Here is a 17,982-nt window from a genome sequence, read left to right on the forward strand (position 1 = left end):
CTTCGTCACATGACACTATGACAGCAGGATCTGATTCCTCTAGCTAAGAGCAGGCACTCTGTATTGGAGGGATCAGGCTCTACTGAATCATGATCTTCAGGTTCAGAATAGCTTGAATGAAGGTTTGCAAGGGGCTGCATTCTTTGATATGAAATAGCAAACACATACATCAAATGAAGGTAAAGCTAAGGTGAAATTCTGCAAAGAAATCTTGAAATACCTCATGTAGCAACAAAATGAGGGAATGGCCAAACAAGGAGTACCACCTAATACTTGCATAACTTGGTAATACATAATGTTATTGATATACACAAATTGAATTGTGCGGCAATCTTACAGAGCTTACATGTATCGAGTGTCACTTGGTCAAAGGGGCACATTTAAAAAGGTGAGCATCTCCTTAGTCCTTACCCTCTGGAGAGCTCAAGGAGTGTCCAGTATTTCATGAGCTATACACAACAGTATTTCATGAGCTGTACACAAAATGAATATAAAAATATTGTACAAGGGTGCATTTCGTGGCATACAAAGTCACATTGATTCTAGAGCTCATGGTTCTTGCATATATATCTTAACAAGATGATGGATCCATCAACTTCATGAATGTAGTTGTATACTTGGTTGGCTGTACCAATCACGAACTTACAGGTTCCCCTTGAATCAGCATGTAGTGTGACACTGTAGTACTCAAGATGATCTGCTACGCTCATCCCATAGACCCACTTTTTCAAGAAAACACAAATAATATGAAACACACACAAGAAATAAATGTCCAAAATAGATAGACTGATATGTACCTGCTATAGGTCGGGTCCTCACCAGAATCATCACATATAATCTCATTTCTGGCAACTACATTTCCATCTATGCTCTCATGAAGTCAAACCTGAAGATAAATAAATGCAGAAGAAATGGATGGACGGTAATCTAGGAAAAGTATGCATCTCTATAAATTCTTTTCGACTATAATCAAATGCATACCTCTCTAGCGAAGTGGTGGTATGTCCATTCACTTAGGTATTAATAATACGGTGATAATTGTGGCACAATATCGTTCTATGGGTCACATGGATTGTTCTTGGGACTTGTTCGCCAAAGCATACAACAAAAGCAGGATTGCTTATCCGAGGCTGTCCAAAAGTCATGAGCTCAACGTCCTGGGATCCAAATTTAACATGTAAAAAATGTAGAGATATCAATGAAGCCAACCATCTGATATATGTAAAAAATGTAGACATATCAATGAAGCCAACCATCTGATATATTAACAATACATGCGATGGTATCAGAAAACAAGTACAGGTTATTTGTAGAGCATATATTGAAATTTGGTGTAATAAATCAAATAGATTAAAAATACTTACAAATAGATCAAGGGCACAAAATGAAGCTAGATCCCCTCCAATGGAGTGTCCCACAACATTTACAGGTAGATTTCCATATGTTTTTCTTGCCCATTTAATAGACTTCAGGATCTCATATATCAGAGTTGTATTATCATCTGCAGAACAAAACTCCTGATTGACCTGCAACATTAGACAGACAAGTGAGAGCACCTAGAGTGGGGGGGGTGAATAGGTGATCATGTAAAAATCAAATACTTGTAGCCACAAAAATTGGTTAAGTGTTAGCTCAATAGAATCAAGTGGCTAAGGACCAAGCTCTTGTGAAACACAATGGTCACGAAGAAAACAAGCACAAGAGACACGTTGATTTATCCCGTGGTTCAGCCAAGTATAACACTTGCCTAGTCCATGTTGTGGCGTCCCACTAGACGAGGGTCGCACTCAACCCCTTTCAAGTGATCCAATGATCAACTTGAATATCACGGTGTTTTCCTTTCTTTTACTATCTCCCGTTCGTGAGGAATCTCCACAACTTGGAGCCTCTCGCCCTTACAATTGATGATCACAAAGAAGCACGGAAGTAAGGGAGAGGAGAGCAACACACACAAGACTCAAAGCACGAGCACAATCACGCACACAAGCCACAACTTGAGCTCACAACACAATGCGAGGAGTTCTCTACTCAAATAGAGCTCAAGTCACTATCACAAAGAATCAAATACGCGAGAATGGAGTCTTGGTGCTTAGAGATGATTAAAGAATGCTTGGGTGACTCCTCCATGCGCCTAGGGGTCCCTTTTATAGTCCTAAGACAGCTAGGAGCCGTTGGAGGCAATCTGGGAAGGCAATTCTTGCCTTCTGTCGGGTGGCGCACCGGACAGTCCGGTGCATCACCGGACAAGCACTGTTCATGGTCCGGTGTAGATCGCCTTCCTAAAATGGCACAGTCGACCGTTGTAGAAATGTAGCCGTTGGCACACCGGACAGTCCGGTGCCTCCTGCCGACCGTTGGAGCGGGCCACGCGTCGCCCGCGGATTTGGCGGCCGACCGTTGCGCTGGCGGCCGTTGGCTCACCGGACAGTCTGGTGCACCACTGGACAGTCCGGTGAATTATAGCCGTACGCCGCTGATGAATTCCCGAGAGTGGCCAGTTCGCCAGAAGCTAGCCTGGCGCACGGGACACTGTCCGGTACACCATCGGACAGTCCGGTGTGCCAGACTGCGCTGAGTCTTGGCTGCTCCAGCCAAGTCTTTTCCTTTTTCTCTTTTCTCTGATTCTAGCACTTAGACAAATATATTAGTACACAAAAACCAATGTACTAAGTCTAGAATCATACCTTCTTGTTGATTTGCACTTCATCCATCATTTGACACATAATTACTCACTCAATATGTGTTGGGCACTTAATCACCAAAAATATACTAGATATGGCCCAAGGGCACATTTCCCTTTCAATCTCCCCCTTTTTGGTGATTTATTCCAACACATCAAAAAGAAACAAATAGAAGTGCAACATCAATGCAATTGAGAACAAAAAATTATCTTTTACAAGATTTGACATATTTGGATCGTTCTTTGCCACCACTTGGTTTGTTTTTGCAAATCAAATTCATTTTCCTATCTCTAAGTCAAACTCACTTGTTTGGGTCTAAAGAGAGATAATCCAAGAGAGAAAATGATCAAGATCCAAAAACTCCCCCTTTTCCCATAATCATAAATTCTCCCCATTAGAGACCAAATTTTGACAATAAGAGTATTTTGACAAATCAAAAGTTCTAACTCTACTATTTTCAAAGTTCTCAAGTGGTAGTTGATCCATTTGCTTTTGCCTTAATTTCTCCCCCTTTGGCATTAAGCACCAAAATGGGATCATTATTGGCCCTTAAACCCCATTGCCTCACCAAAATCGTCAATTAAGAGTAAAAAGGCAATAAGAGTATGGAGATGAAATAGGAGCAAATTACCCTCTCATCGGAGTGCAGTGGAAGTCTTGCATGGTCCAAGTTCACCTTTCCCTTTCAATCCACCTTTGAGACTAAATTAAGTAAACTCAAGCACACGATTAGTCTCAAAGGGTCAAGTTGTAGCATTTCTCCCCCTAAATGTGTGCATCATTCACACATGGACTTGTGAGGTCCGGGGATCCCTTGCACAACTTGAGCACCATAAATAAGCAATAATATGCATAAAGGAACATGATCAAAGACATAAAACACATGTATGCTATAGATCAATCCAAGTTACGCGAATCTAGGACATTTAGCTCACTACGCAGCCTACAAAAGGTCTTCCCATCTAAAGGCTTGGTAAAGATATCGGCTAGCTGGTTCTCGGTGCTAACATAAAACACTTCGATATCTCCCTTTTGCTGGTGGTCTCTCAAAAAGTGATGCCGGATGTCTATGTGCTTTGTGCGGCTGTGTTCAACAGGATTGTCCGCCATGCGGATTGCACTCTCATTATCACATAGGAGTGGGACTTTGCTCAGATTGTAGCCAAAGTCCCGGAGGGTTTGCCTCATCCAAAGTAGTTGTGCGCAACACTGTCCTGTAGCAACATACTCGGCCTCAGCGGTGGATAGGGCAACAGAAGTTTGTTTCTTTGAACTCCAAGACACCAGGGACCTTCCTAGGAATTGGCACATCCCTGATGTACTCTTCCTATCAACCTTGCACCCGGCATAATCGAAGTCTGAATATCTAATCAAGTCAAAGGTAGACCCCTTTGGATACCAGATCCCGAAGCAAGGCGTAGCAACTAAATATCTAAGAATCTGCTTAACGGCCACAAGGTGACATTCCCTTGGGTCGGATTGATATCTAGCACACATGCAAATGCTAAGCATAATATTCGGTCAACTAGCACATAAGTAAAGCAAGGAACCTATCATAGACCGGTATGCCTTTTGATCAACGGACTTACCTCCTTTGTTGAGGTCGACATGTCCGTCGGTTCCCATTGGAGTCTTTGCGAGCTTGGCGTCCTTCATCCCAAACCGCTTGAGCAAGTCTTGCGTGTACTTCATTTGAGAGATGAAGGTGTCGTCCTTGAGTTGCTTCACTTGGAACCCAAGGAAGTAGTTCAACTCGCCCATCATCGACATCTCAAATTTCTGTGTCATCACCTTGCTAAACTCCTCACAAGACTTTTGGTTAGTAGAACCAAATATTATGTCATCGACATAAATTTGGCACACAAATAAGTCACCATCACAAGTCTTAGTGAAAAGAGTTGGATCGGCTTTCCCAACCTTGAAAGCATTAGCAATTAGAAAATCTCTAAGGCATTCATACCATGCTCTTGGGGCTTGCTTAAGTCCATAGAGCGCCTTAGAGAGCTTACACATATGGTCGGGGTACCGTTCATCCTCAAAGCCAGGGGGTTGCTCCACGTACACCTCCTCCTTGATTGGCCCGTTGAGGAAAGCGCTCATCACATCCATTTGGAACAACCTGAAAGAATGGTGAGTGGCATAGGCTAACAAAATGTGAAATAGACTCTAGCCTAGCCACAGGAGCAAAGGTCTCCTCAAAGTCCAAACCTGCGACTTGGGCATAACCTTTTGCCACAAGTCGAGCCTTGTTCCTTGTCACCACCCCATGCTCGTCCTGTTTGTTGCAGAACACCCACTTGGTTCCCACAACATTTTGCTTGGGATGTGGCACCAGGGTCCAAACTTCATTTCGCTTGAAGTTGTTGAGCTCTTCCTGCATGGCCAACACCTAGTCCGGATCTAGCAATGCCTATTCTACCCTAAAAGGCTCAATAGAAGAGACAAACGAGTAATGCTCACAAAAATTAGCTAGACATGAGCGAGTAGTTACTCCCTTGCTTATATCACCCAAAATCTGGTCGATGGGATGATTCCTTTGAATCGTCGCTCGAACTTGAGTTGGAGGGGCCCGTGGTGCTTCTTCCTCCACAACTTGGTCTTCTTGTGCTCCCCCTTGATCACATGCCTCCTCTTGAGGAACCCGTTCATCATCTTGATTTGGTGGATGCACCATCGTTGAGGAAGAGGGTTGATCTTGCTTTTGGTGTTCCTGTGGTCGCACATCTCCAATTGCCACGGTGCGAATTGCGTCCGTTGGAACATCACTTTCATCTACATCATCAAGATCAACTCGCTCTCTTGGAGAGTCATTAGTTTCATCAAATACAACGTCGCTAGAGACTTCAACCAAACCCGATGATTTGTTGAAGACTCTATATGCCTTTGTATTTGAGTCATAACCTAACAAAAACCCTTCTATAGCTTTGGGAGCAAAATTGGAATTCCTACCTTTCTTCACTAGAATGTAACATTTACTCCCAAATACACGAAAATATGAAACGTTGGGTTTGTTACCGGTTAGAAGTTCGTACGACGTCTTCTTGAGGAGGCGATGAAGGTAGACCCGGTTTATGGCGTGGCAAGCTGTGTTCACAGCTTCCGACCAAAACCGCTCGGGTGTCTTGAATTCTCGAAGCATCGTCCTCGCCATGTCTATGAGCGTCCTATTCTTCCTCTCTACCACACCGTTTTGTTGTGGTGTGTAGGGAGCGGAGAACTCGTGCTTGATTCCTTCCTCCTCAAGGTACTCCTCCACTTGTAAATTCTTGAACTCGGACCCGTTGTCGCTTCTAATCTTTTTCGCCTTGAGCTCAAATTCATTTTGAGCTCGCCTTAGAAAGCGCTTGAGGGTCCCTTGGGTTTCTGATTTATCCTACAAAAAGAATACCCAAGTGAAACGGGAAAAATCATCAACAATAACAAGACCATACTTACTTCCCCTGATGCTGAGGTAGGCGACGGGTCCAAAGAGGTCCATATGAAGTAGCTCCAGAGGTCTTGATGTGGTCATCACATTCTTGCTGTGATGAGCGCTTCCCACCTGTTTACCTGCTTGACAAGCTGCACAAGGTCTATCTTTTTCGAAAACCACATTTGTCAGTCCTAACACATGTTCTCCCTTTAGAAGTTTATGGAGGTTCTCCATCCCAACATGTGCTAGACGGCGATGCCACAGCCAGCCCATGCTAGTCTTAGCTATTAAGCATGTATCCAGATCGGCCTCCTCTTTCGAAAAATCAACTATGTAGAGTTCGCCATCTAGTACACCCTTAAATGCTAATGAACCATCACTCCTTCTAAAGACAGACACATCAACATTTGTAAATAAACAATTGTAGCCCATGTGGCACAATTGACTAACAGACAACAGATTATAGCCTAGCGACTCTACTAGAAATACATTAGAGATAGAGTGCTCATTTGTGATGGCTATCTTGCCTAAGCCTTTGACCTTGCCTTGATTCCCATCTCCAAATATGATTGTATCTTGGGAATCCTTGTTCTTGACGTAGGAGGTGAACATCTTCTTCTCCCCCGTCATGTGGTTTGTGCATCCGCTGTCGATAATCCAGCTTGAGCCCCCGGATGCATAAACCTGCAAGGCAAATTAGGCTTGGGTTTTAGGTACCCAACTCTTGTTGGGTCCTACAAGGTTAGTTATAATAGTCTTTGGGACCCAAATGCAAGTCTTGTCTCCCTTGCACTTGGCCCCCAACTTCCTAGCAATCACTTTCTTATTCTTACAACAAATTGCAAAAGAAGTATTGCAAGCATGGTAAATTGTAGAAGGTTCATTACATACTTTCCTAGGCACATGAGCAACATTTTTCCTAGGCATATTTCTACCATGCACAAAAGAAGAACTTCAAGCAATCATAGCATGTGAATCATAAGCATAACTCCTATGAGCATTTCTAGAAAATTTTCTATCACTATAGATGAAAGCATGATTCCTTTGAGCACTATTAGCCATAGGGGCCTTCCCTTTCTCCTTGGCGGAAATGGGAGCCCTTTGACTTGTTAAGTTCTTGGCTTCCTTCCAAAAGCCAAGCCCATACTTAATAGAGGGGTGTCTACCAACAGTGTAGGCATCCCTTGCAAATTTTAGTTTATCAAAATCCACCTTGCAAGTCTTAAGTTGAGCATTAAGACTTGTAACTTCATCATTTAATTTAGTAATGGATGCCAGATGTTCATTACAAGCATTAACATCAAAATCCTTGCACCTATTACAAATTACGACATGTTCCACACATGAACTAGACTTATTAGCTACTTCTAACTTAGCATTTAACTCATCATTAACACTCTTCAAACTAGAAATAGACTCATGGCAAGCAGAAATTTCAGAAGATAAAATCTCATTCCTTTTAGTTTCTAAAGCAAGAGATTTTTGTACACTAATAAACTTGTCATGCTCTTCATATAAAATATATTCTTGCTTCTCTAACAATCTATTCTTTTCATTTAAAGCATCAATCAATTCATTGATCTTATCAACTTTAGTTCTATCTAAACCTTTGAATAAACTTGTGTAGTCTACTTCATCATCACTAGATTCATCATCACTTGAAGAAGCATACGTAGGGTTATCTCGAGCGCTTACCTTTTTATCCTTTGCCATGAGGCAGGTGTGGCACTCGTTGGGGAAGAGAGACGACTTGTTGAAAGCTGAGGCGGCGAGTCCTTCGTCGTCGGAGTTGGACGAAGAGCAATCCGAATCCCACTCTTTGCCAAGGTGTGCCTCGCCCTTCGCCTTCTTGTAGGACTTCTTTTTCTCCCTCTTCCCGCTATTTTCTTGTCCCTGGTCACTATCATTATCAGGACAGTTAGCAATATAGTGACCAGTCTTACCACACTTGAAGCAGGAGCGCTTTCCCTTTGTCTTGCTCTTGTTGGGATGCTCTTTGCGTCCTTTTAGCGCCGTCTTGAAGCGCTTGATAATGAGGGCCATTTCATCCTCGTTTAGCCCGGCTGCCTCAACTTGCGCCACCTTGCTAGGTAGCGCCTCCCTGCTGCTTGTTGCTTTGAGAGCAACGGTTTGAGGCTTGTAGATGGGCATTGGGCCATTCAATGCCTCATCAACATATCTTGCTTCCTTGATCATCATACGCCCACTTACAAACTTTCCGAGTATTTCCTCGGGCGTCATCTTTGTGTACCTAGGATTCTCACGCATTGAATTCACAAGATGAGGATCAAGAACAGTGAAGGACCTAAGCATAAGTCGGAAGATGTCGTGGTCCGTCCATCTCGTGCTTCCATAGCTCCTGATCTTGTTGACCAGGGTCTTGAGCCTGTTGTATGTTTGCGTTGGCTCCTCTCCCCTGATCATTGCGAACCTTCCCAGTTCGCCTTCCACCAACTCCATCTTGGTGATCATGGTGGCGTCATTCCCCTCATGAGAAATCTTGAGGGTGTCCCAAATTTTCTTGGCGTTATCCAAGCCGCTCACCTTGTTGTACTCGTCCCTGCATAAGGATGCTAGCAAAACAGTGGTAGCTTGTGCATTTTTATGGATTTGCTCATTAATGAAAACGGGATTGTCAGTACTATCAAAAAGCATTCCGTTTTCAACAATCTCCCAAATACTTGGATGGAGAGAGAATAGGTGACTACGCATTTTGTGACTCCAAAATGAGTAGTCTTCTCCATCAAAGTGTGGAGGTTTCCCAAGTGGAATTGAAAGTAAATGAGCATTGGAGTTAAACGGAATACGAGAATAATCAAATGACAAATTTGAGTTAACCGGTTTCTTTTTCTCGTCGTCGTCGTCTCTTGGGGAAGAAGAAGACTCATCGCTGTCGTAGTAGACGATCTTCTTGATGCACCTCTTCTTCTTCCCGTCTCTTTTCTTATGACTCGAGCCAGAGTCTGAGGGCTTATCATCTCTTGGCTCGTTGACGATGGACTCCCTTGTCTTGTCGTTGACCACCATCCCTTAGGATCCATCTCTTCTGGCGATTAGTCCCTTGCGTGAAGAGAACGGCTCCGATACCAATTGAGAGCACCTAGAGGGGGGGTGAATAGGTGATCCTGTAAAAATCAAATACTTGTAGCCACAAAACTTGGTTAAGTGTTAGCTCAATAGAATCAAGTGGCTAAGGACCAAGCTCTTGTGAAACGCAATGGTCAAGAAGAAAACAAGCACAAGAGACACGGTGATTTATCCTGTGGTTCGGCCAAGTATAACACTTACCTACTCCATGTTGTGGCGTCCCACTAGACGAGGGTCGCACTCAACCCCTTTCAAGTGATCCAATGATCAACTTGAATATCACGGTGTTTTCCTTTCTTTTACTATCTCCCGTTCGCGAGGAATCTCCACAACTTGGAGCCTCTCACTCTTACAATTGATGATCACAAAGAAGCACAGAAGTAAGGGAGGGGAGAGCAACACACACAAGACTCAAAGCACGAGCACAATCACGCACACAAGCCACAACTTGAGCTCACAACACAATGCGAGGAGTTCTCTACTCAAATAGAGCTCAAGTCACTATCACAAAGAATCAAATACGCGAGAATGGAGTCTTGGTGCTTAGAGATGATTAAAGAATGCTTGGGTGACTCCTCCATGTGCCTAGGGGTCCCTTTTATAGCCCCAAGGCAGCTAGGAGCTGTTGGAGGCAATCTGGGAAGGCAATTCTTGCCTTCTGTCGGGTGGCGCACCGGACAGTCCGGTGCACCACCGGACAGACACTGTTTATGGTCCGGTGCAGATCGCCTTCCTGAAATGGCACAGTCGTCCATTGCAGAAATGTAGCCATTGGCACACCAGACAGTCCGGTGCCTCCTGCCGATCGTTGGAGCGGGCCACGCGTCGCCCGCGGATTTGGTGGCCGACCGTTGCGCTGGCGGCCGTTGGCTCACCGGACAGTCCGGTGCACCACCAGACAGTCCGGTGAATTATAGCCGTACACCGCCGACAAATTCCCGAGAGTGGCCAGTTCGCTAGAAGCCAGCCTGGCGCACCGGACACTGTCCGGTGCACCACCGGACAGTCTGGTGTGCCAGACTGCGCTGAGTCTTGGCTGCTCCAGCCAAGTCTTTTCCTTTTTCTCTTTTCTTCTGATTCTAGCACTTAGACAAATATATTAGTACACAAAAACCAATGTACTAAGTCTAGAATCATACCTTCTTGTTGATTTGCACTTCATCCATCATTTGGCACATAATTACTCACTCAATATGTGTTGGGCACTTAATCACCAAAAATATACTAGAAATGGCCCAAGGGCACATTTCCCTTTCAACAAGCAACAGGCAAACACAAGTTATTGCTATTTGCTAATTCAATGAGAACTCTAAACATAAAAAAACTCCAATTTTCTTTACTAATATTAATGTCTCAAATGTTTTAATGTAGGTTCATCTACATCTATTAGTTAGCTATTATGCTATACTATGGTGTAAGACTTGTTTAAGACAACTGCAATTGCTCCAGGTCCATCAAAATCAGCTCTACTTGCTATTTCTTAAACAATATCTCGCTATCAGATCTAAATTTACTTAAACTCATTCTCATAGTTGCTGCACCATTGTAATAAATATTCAAAGATGCATATATGCTATCCCAAACCGTTCGGTGTTTCCAAGGGACTCCATGTCTGGCACAGAAAAAAATCCACAAGTGTTAATCTTTCGCCATCACTTAGAGCAACTATACATGTGAGAACGATTCTATTTCCATGCTTAGCACATATCACCATCGTGAAATCTGCACATCACATCGTATATTACCAGGAGTTGGCATCAGGACTAAAGAGTGAAATGCTTGACAAATTGTTAGGCCTAAATATGTTAAATTTTGTTATGAGTCCAATCAAGGTTAGTAGCCACTCATGCACATAGACAGAAATATGATCCCCATTCACCTCTACTGGGCAAAATGGTTATACTCCCTCCATCTCAAATTAAAATTTGTTTTACCTTTAAATGGATTAATACAATAATTAATGTATGTGTTTCATATATGTGTCTAGATTCATCATCATTCTTTAGAATATAGACATAAAAATCAAGAGCTACAACGACTAATATTTTGGGACGAGGGAGTATTTGTCTTGGTTTAGAAGAACTACGGATGGCAGACTCAAACTCTGAAGCAGTGAAGCCTCGAGGAGGGTGTCTATTGCTCTATTATCTGGACCATTTTGAATGATACTACGATAGAATTGAGCCTTTCAATGTCCGGGGTTTCCTAACCACAATCATGTACTGCCTTCCAATCCTCTCTAGAACAAGGAGGGCCTCTCGATACCAAAACTTCCCATATAACTTTAGCTTTCAAGGCAAAAAAATATATTTCTCTTCATAAGATAAAATGATAGTAATATTACACAAAGAACTCACAAGGCAGAAGGAGCAACGATAATAGCATACCTGGCCCAATGTATTGTCTTCTTTTGCTTTTATATTACTTTGTGTTGATCTTCTACAACTACTTTTGTGTGATATATCATGGCTTATCAACTCAAGGCAAGGAGCAAGGCAGAAGGAAATCAGTGTAGCCTAGCAGTAGTAGCTCTAATGTTTTAAAATATCATAAGTTAATGTCAAGGATATGAGCTTTGACATGATTGAAGTTTTATAGACCAATATAAGATTATCAATAGTGAGCTTGTGATGAAGTTAGAAACTAATTTCACCTGATGCATTTGAATGTTGTCCTCAGCAGCAGGCTCACTACTTCCATCACCCATATCAAAAAGCTCAACCCTCTTATTGTTGTTACCAAGGCTACTTTGGTATCTGCAAAAAAACTTTTGAATTAGCCTTAAAATTTACAATAGGTACCAAGTGGAACAAATGTGGAGGTATAACAATTTAAATTAGAAGTTTCTTAATTTTAGTAGTATGCATCTTTGTAATTAAGATTAAAAAGGAAGAGAACTTTTTGTTTTAAGGAAGGACTTCAACTTGCGTTTTCTTCAAGGTGACGTAGGAATTCAACTCTTTGATTTGTACAGTGCACAAGAAACATTACAAAATGTGTAGGGTGAAATACAATTAGGCTACTGGAATTACCAAGCATGAACTGTTTTCTGTCATTTAGCTGCTTGTTGATCACAGGTGGATTATTTGACTCCTCGTCTTTAAGAATGCGATCCTTTTGGCTATGCGTCAATGCAATGGAAATGGGATGTCAAGTGAAAATGGAAACTCGAATAATCCTTTTAAGGGTAGTTTAACCTATGAAAGTGAAATAAAATTAACATATAGGATGACTTAAGACACCACACCTGAACAGTTTGAAGGAAGAAAATAAGAATAGATCAAACACTCTTGTTACCCCTATCCTTAGGTTGCTCAGGTCGACCAGAAACATACATGCCATTGCTCAACTAATGCGATGCAAATCTTGAACTCATACTCTGAACCAGGATATCAACTGTATCTCAAGTTTTCACCCCTGTGCTATGTAATCAACATGCTATATTTGGGTCTTAACATGCACACCTTCTCTTCTTACGGTAAGACTTACACCTTCCATGAGCTCCTGAAAGCATACATTGAATTAAACAATTGAAGTCAGATGAACTCCTGGTACTACGAGATCAAATTGCTATCATGGCAAGTTGCACCTATGAAAAAGATGCCATCTAATGTTGACACAACTGGATTACGAGAAAATTAAGGTTCCACAGAATTAACCTATTTCTCAACCAGTCATGTTAGGTGCAGAAGAACCATCCAAATAGCATCAGACCATTATATTGTTAGAAAATGGAAGATGACTCACAAACTTCTAAGAAAATACTGAAAATAGTGTTTTAAAAACAAAATACAAGGAAAAAACCTAGGAGGAACAAGGTACCATGGACAAATATTTCATTTTAGAGGCCATCTACAATCAAAAAAATACAAACGAAAAAATACACGAGTTTCAATTTTTCCATATCAATTCAAGTAAGAAACACTTATTATTTATGATGCTAGTTGGCCAATGTCATTGTCGGAGAGAAAATTCTCCGGCTGGGTGGCGGAACGCACCCACCCTAAATCCTAAGATGAGGAGGGGCCTAAGCGTTTTGCCTGCTAGGTGGATTCGGGATAAACACAAGAGCACACAAGGGTTTAGAGTGGTTCAGGCCGCCGGAGCATAATACCCTACCTCCACTGTGTATTGTATTGAGTGTCTGAGCACTTAAGCTTGAGCCTAGAGAACTTGTGAGTCTGCCTGAGGGTCTGCTCGAGAGCTTGAGTTGGGTCTGTGTCCTTGTCCTAGTAACATTGTGTGCCTTCCCTTTTATAGCTCAAGGGAGGCACATACAAGGATGCTGAGCCCCGACATGCGGGCCCAGGAGCATAATGGAAGGAATACAGTATGGGAGTAACTAATACTAGTCATGCCTGAGCAATCACCGGGCGCCATGATGTCTGCAGTCCATGCAGTATTGATATACGACGGCTGCTCCCTTGGTAACGTGCGAGTAGTGATGAGCGTAGTGCACGCGGCTGTATGGGCGTGCCGCCTGCTAGTGGAATGGACAGGCACGCCACCTGTAGAATGGACAGGCACGCCGCCTGCGGAATGGACAGGTCACCGCCTACCAGCGGAATGGACAGGTCGCCGCCTGCCAGCGGAATGGACAGGTCTCAATAAATGCAGAGGCGGCACACCGCCTGCAAGTTGTCACACCCGGGCTTTAAGGAACAAAGCCGGGTGCATCTCATACATGCGCCAAAGAAGACAACATATATAATAACAGAGTGTATAGAGATAAATGTCACAGTAAAATCAGAGTATTTATTACATAGTGGAAGTCTTACAAAATAAAAGATGAATAAAGCAGGAACTAAAATCTATCCTTGGTGCCAGAAAGCTGACTGGAAGACGCCACCTAGATCAAGTCAAAAGCCTCAGTGTTAGGCGGCTCCTCTTCGACCAGCTGCTCTTCTCCTGTGGGGGGTGTGAGACAGCAAGAGTGAGCTCACACATGTTCATCGCTCAACAAGTTATGGGGAATAATGTGCATGAACTCACCAAAGGTGGGAGTTCATGAAGTGTAAGGCTGATCAATGAAATAAAGGTTGAAGTTGAACATTGCTTTTATAAGTTGGTTAAAATTTTATTAGCAGTTACTATGTGTAAGTAAATACCAAACCATAGTAATAATAAATAAAAGTGATAATAAGATAATCCCAGATGACAAATTAAGTTTAAGTTCCATAAATTAATCATGTGAGTGTCCGAGCCGCTCATGACCGTGAGCACGACTAGTATACCAGTTTTACACTCTGCAGAGGTTGCGCATCTTTACCCACAAGTCGTGTTACCCATTTGCCACGGAGTTTATCATTCCCCATACACCTCTACCAAGGAAGCGAGGCAGGGTACCACTACGAGGCCTTTACAAAGTTCCACTAGCTTCAGAAAACCCGCTACAGTTTATAGGAAGCTCCAGTGCAGGAATCCCTCGCCTAAATGCCATCGCAGCAAAATCAACCCAAGGACCTCCCTACACTGACCACTCCTCTACTGCCCTTGCCCCTTTTGGGTAAGGTAGTCATCCACTAGCTTTCCTAGTTAATCAGCCAAGGGCGTCCCATTAAACCCTTGTGGTAGCACTGTTTTCCCGGGTGGTTCTCCATGTTCTCATTAACCTAATGATCTTATCATGAACAGTAAATAATAAATAGATAATAAAAAGTATAACAATGAGTGATGAATATCTCTATACCCAAAGCCACATAAAGCAACAACATGTACTACCCAAAAATTTAGTAGTAAAACCAGTGGTGAAACAAGGTATAAAGATAGTCAAAATCTAGGGTATCCTATTGGGTCCCATCAAAATTAACCTATGTAGATTATTATGATTAATAAGAACATGAATGGGTAAAAGAAGTGATCAAGGGCACAACTTGCCTTAGACTCGCGAAATCCAGGTACTTTACCAAATTGGTCTTTGGGTTTTCTCGTGACCTCGCCTCTACTTGTAGCAATACATACAATCAAGCAAATAATGGATATAGTAACATTACACCAAAGCATAAGAACAAACTGCGTAAGAATATTCTAAGCGATGCTACGAGAGCGTAGGTTCGAGAACCATTAAAATCAGAGTTAAAACAAAGAATCTATGGATAAAATGATATTTTAGGCGCAACAAATCTAATAGATACGATCTAACATATATTGCATTTAAACTAAGCAGATATTAAATTAAAATATTTGAGTTGGTACTAATCATTAATGATTATTTATAAAATGAGTAGGTTAGAACTATAAATTAGATTAACCAGATTATCTAGCTAATTAACATTAATTAAATAAGTAATTAATAATTAATAATTAATTAATTAATTAATTAAATCATGTGGCATAAATAAAACAATATTATTACTACATACGCAAAAACTAATATGAACCTAGCACAACTTGGACAGATGAAGACATATTATTTGACCTAGAAGATATCACATTTTTAATAAATTAGTAGGGCTACACAAAAAATATGTGATATGACGCGATCTAATTGGTTAGATCAGAGTAACATAAAGAATTAAGAGGTAAATAGACATAATATATGAGATCTAGGTGTGGTCTTCTTCTATCTCCATTCATCTTCTATCTTGGACAGGGGCTATGGGGAAGAAGATCACGCATATGATCTGCGAAAATAAAGAAACATGAGGTGGAGCAAACCTCGCTTCCGTAAACATAAATGTCATCTGGTTGCGGATCTGCTGGTTGCTCCAGGTTGCTCCTCCTCGCCCCGTATTGCCGCCCAGCGCACGACTCTCTGATCCTAGGTTCTCAATGGCTAGAGCAGGGTTGGATGGAACGAAGAAATCAAGTCACGGGATTATATACTCCGAAGGGATCAAAATGAGGAAGGTTGGTTAGCCGTGTGATTCGCAGGTAGTTACAACTACCTAATCGTAATAGGCTCGTCATGGAGAAAGTAGCTAGCAGGAAGGGTCCCACCCGGTAGAGAATTAATTCCCTTGAGCACGGTGGATGGGAAGCATAGGTGCGGGCCCCACGAATCAATGGTACTAGGATGCACGTGGGGATCCATGGAAAACGAGTTGGGCTGGCGCAAGGCAAGACCCGCCAGCTTTGTTTTTTTTCTTTCCTGTTTTTATTTTTTTATATTTTTAGTTTATTCAAACTTGATTTGTGTTTTTGAATTCTACACTCAAGTTCAAATGCACAAAAAAATAGACTCCAGCATGAAATGCAAAATTGTATTTTATTTATAATATTTGGTTATCTATATGCCTCAAAATATAAACCACATACATATATATATTTTTTATAAGATACTCGTTTGGAACGTATACTCTAAATTCCATTACTTATTTTTAGAAATATATATATATATATATATATATATATATTACATGTACCACGAATTATTTTAATTCAAATGCATATATTTATTTGTAAAGGGTGTTTAAGGGAATAATTAGATAGACTGAAAGTCCCTTCTTCTATTTGTTGTTCCCAGTTTTAATTTAAACTTTAAGTTCAAATTTGGATCTAAGTTTTGAATTACCAAAACTTTTGATGTTACTAGTTATTTGCTTTAGGGAAACATAATTTATAAAGAAGGAATTCATTATTTAGAAGTCATTCTATCTTAAGTATTTTGGGAGATCTCTCTGAATTACCAACATATGATTTTGGGTGTTACACCAGTGGAATGGACAGGCGGCGCGCCTTACCCTCAATAAATGTAGAGGTCGTGTAGCCCAGAGGCCTTACGTCAGGCTCCACCCGTTGGCTTACGTCACGTGCAGTAGGCCACGTGGCAGCATCGGGTCTCCGCCCTGGCGGGGAGCAGAAGTGTATGCGGACAGGTCCGCACCAGACTAGGTCTGGACACGTGTCGGAACAGGACCCCCACCTAGGTCCTGTTCAATGCTCGTGTATGTTCTGTCCTGGGACCTTGGGACCCTATTGTGGGTGGCTCGGACCCCATACGGGAGGGTCCGGATCCCATTCCAGGGGTCCGGCTTGCACACGTGGCGGTCCTGTACCAAACTTGGAGGTTCAGACTGCATATCCAAGGATCCGACGCTCTCCCATGGGGGTCCTGACTCACCGTTGATGCCTTGGAGTATATCACCTTCTCTGGACATGTGGGGGCTCTAGACCCGCGCCATGTAGTGGAGTCGGGCACTGCTGTGGACCTAGAGTAGTCGCCCGAGACTGGGGTGAGTCATGGCCTGGTCCCACATATAGCACCATTACCATGCGACTAAGAGATAGCTGCGTGGGCACTGTGTCTTTATACAGTAGTAAGGGGTACCCTAGTTTCAGGGTACCGATAGTGGCCCCCGGGCCCACCTTAGGGGAGGATGTGAGCCTGCAGGTGGGGCCAAAGCATGTACTTCGCCTCAACATGGCATGACCGGTGATTGGGGCGCCTGCTGATGCGCCGCATTAATTCAGTGCATCTATCGACGCACGCGCTGTAAATCTGCGTTCGGTCACGTTAACTGCCATATCAGTCCCCACGACCGACTGACCCACGGCCCCCATGTCTGGTGATTTCGTCGGGCCATGCGCGGGGCGCCTCGTTGCCACCGCCTTGGTTAAAAATATCTTTCCGTAGCAGCCCCGAGGCGGCGTGCGATCGTGTGCGGCGGTTCGCTCTTTCCGCACTCGAAGACCGGCACACCAGCTGCATGACTTGTGGGCCCGGGCCCCCGTGTCATAGACTGGGTTGTCTTGGTCCTTGGTGCCCGTCGGGCAAGATCTCCTACGGCGATTGAGGGGCGCGTGGAAGGGTTTCCTTGAGAGAGGACTCTGGTTTCCTTGAAAAAGGGTTCACCTCCGCGT

At 42.8% G+C, this 17,982-nt stretch overlaps 1 pseudogene; it reads right to left on the reverse strand.

Moving 5' to 3' along the window:
• Nucleotides 1-496: 496 nt before the first annotated feature.
• Nucleotides 497-17,279, reverse strand: LOC103633722 (lipase A-like; annotated as a pseudogene).
• Between the last annotated feature and the right edge of the window lie 703 nt (nt 17,280-17,982).

This window comes from Zea mays, chromosome 7, assembly GCF_902167145.1.
Source record: "Zea mays cultivar B73 chromosome 7, Zm-B73-REFERENCE-NAM-5.0, whole genome shotgun sequence".
NCBI lineage: Eukaryota > Viridiplantae > Streptophyta > Magnoliopsida > Poales > Poaceae > Zea > Zea mays.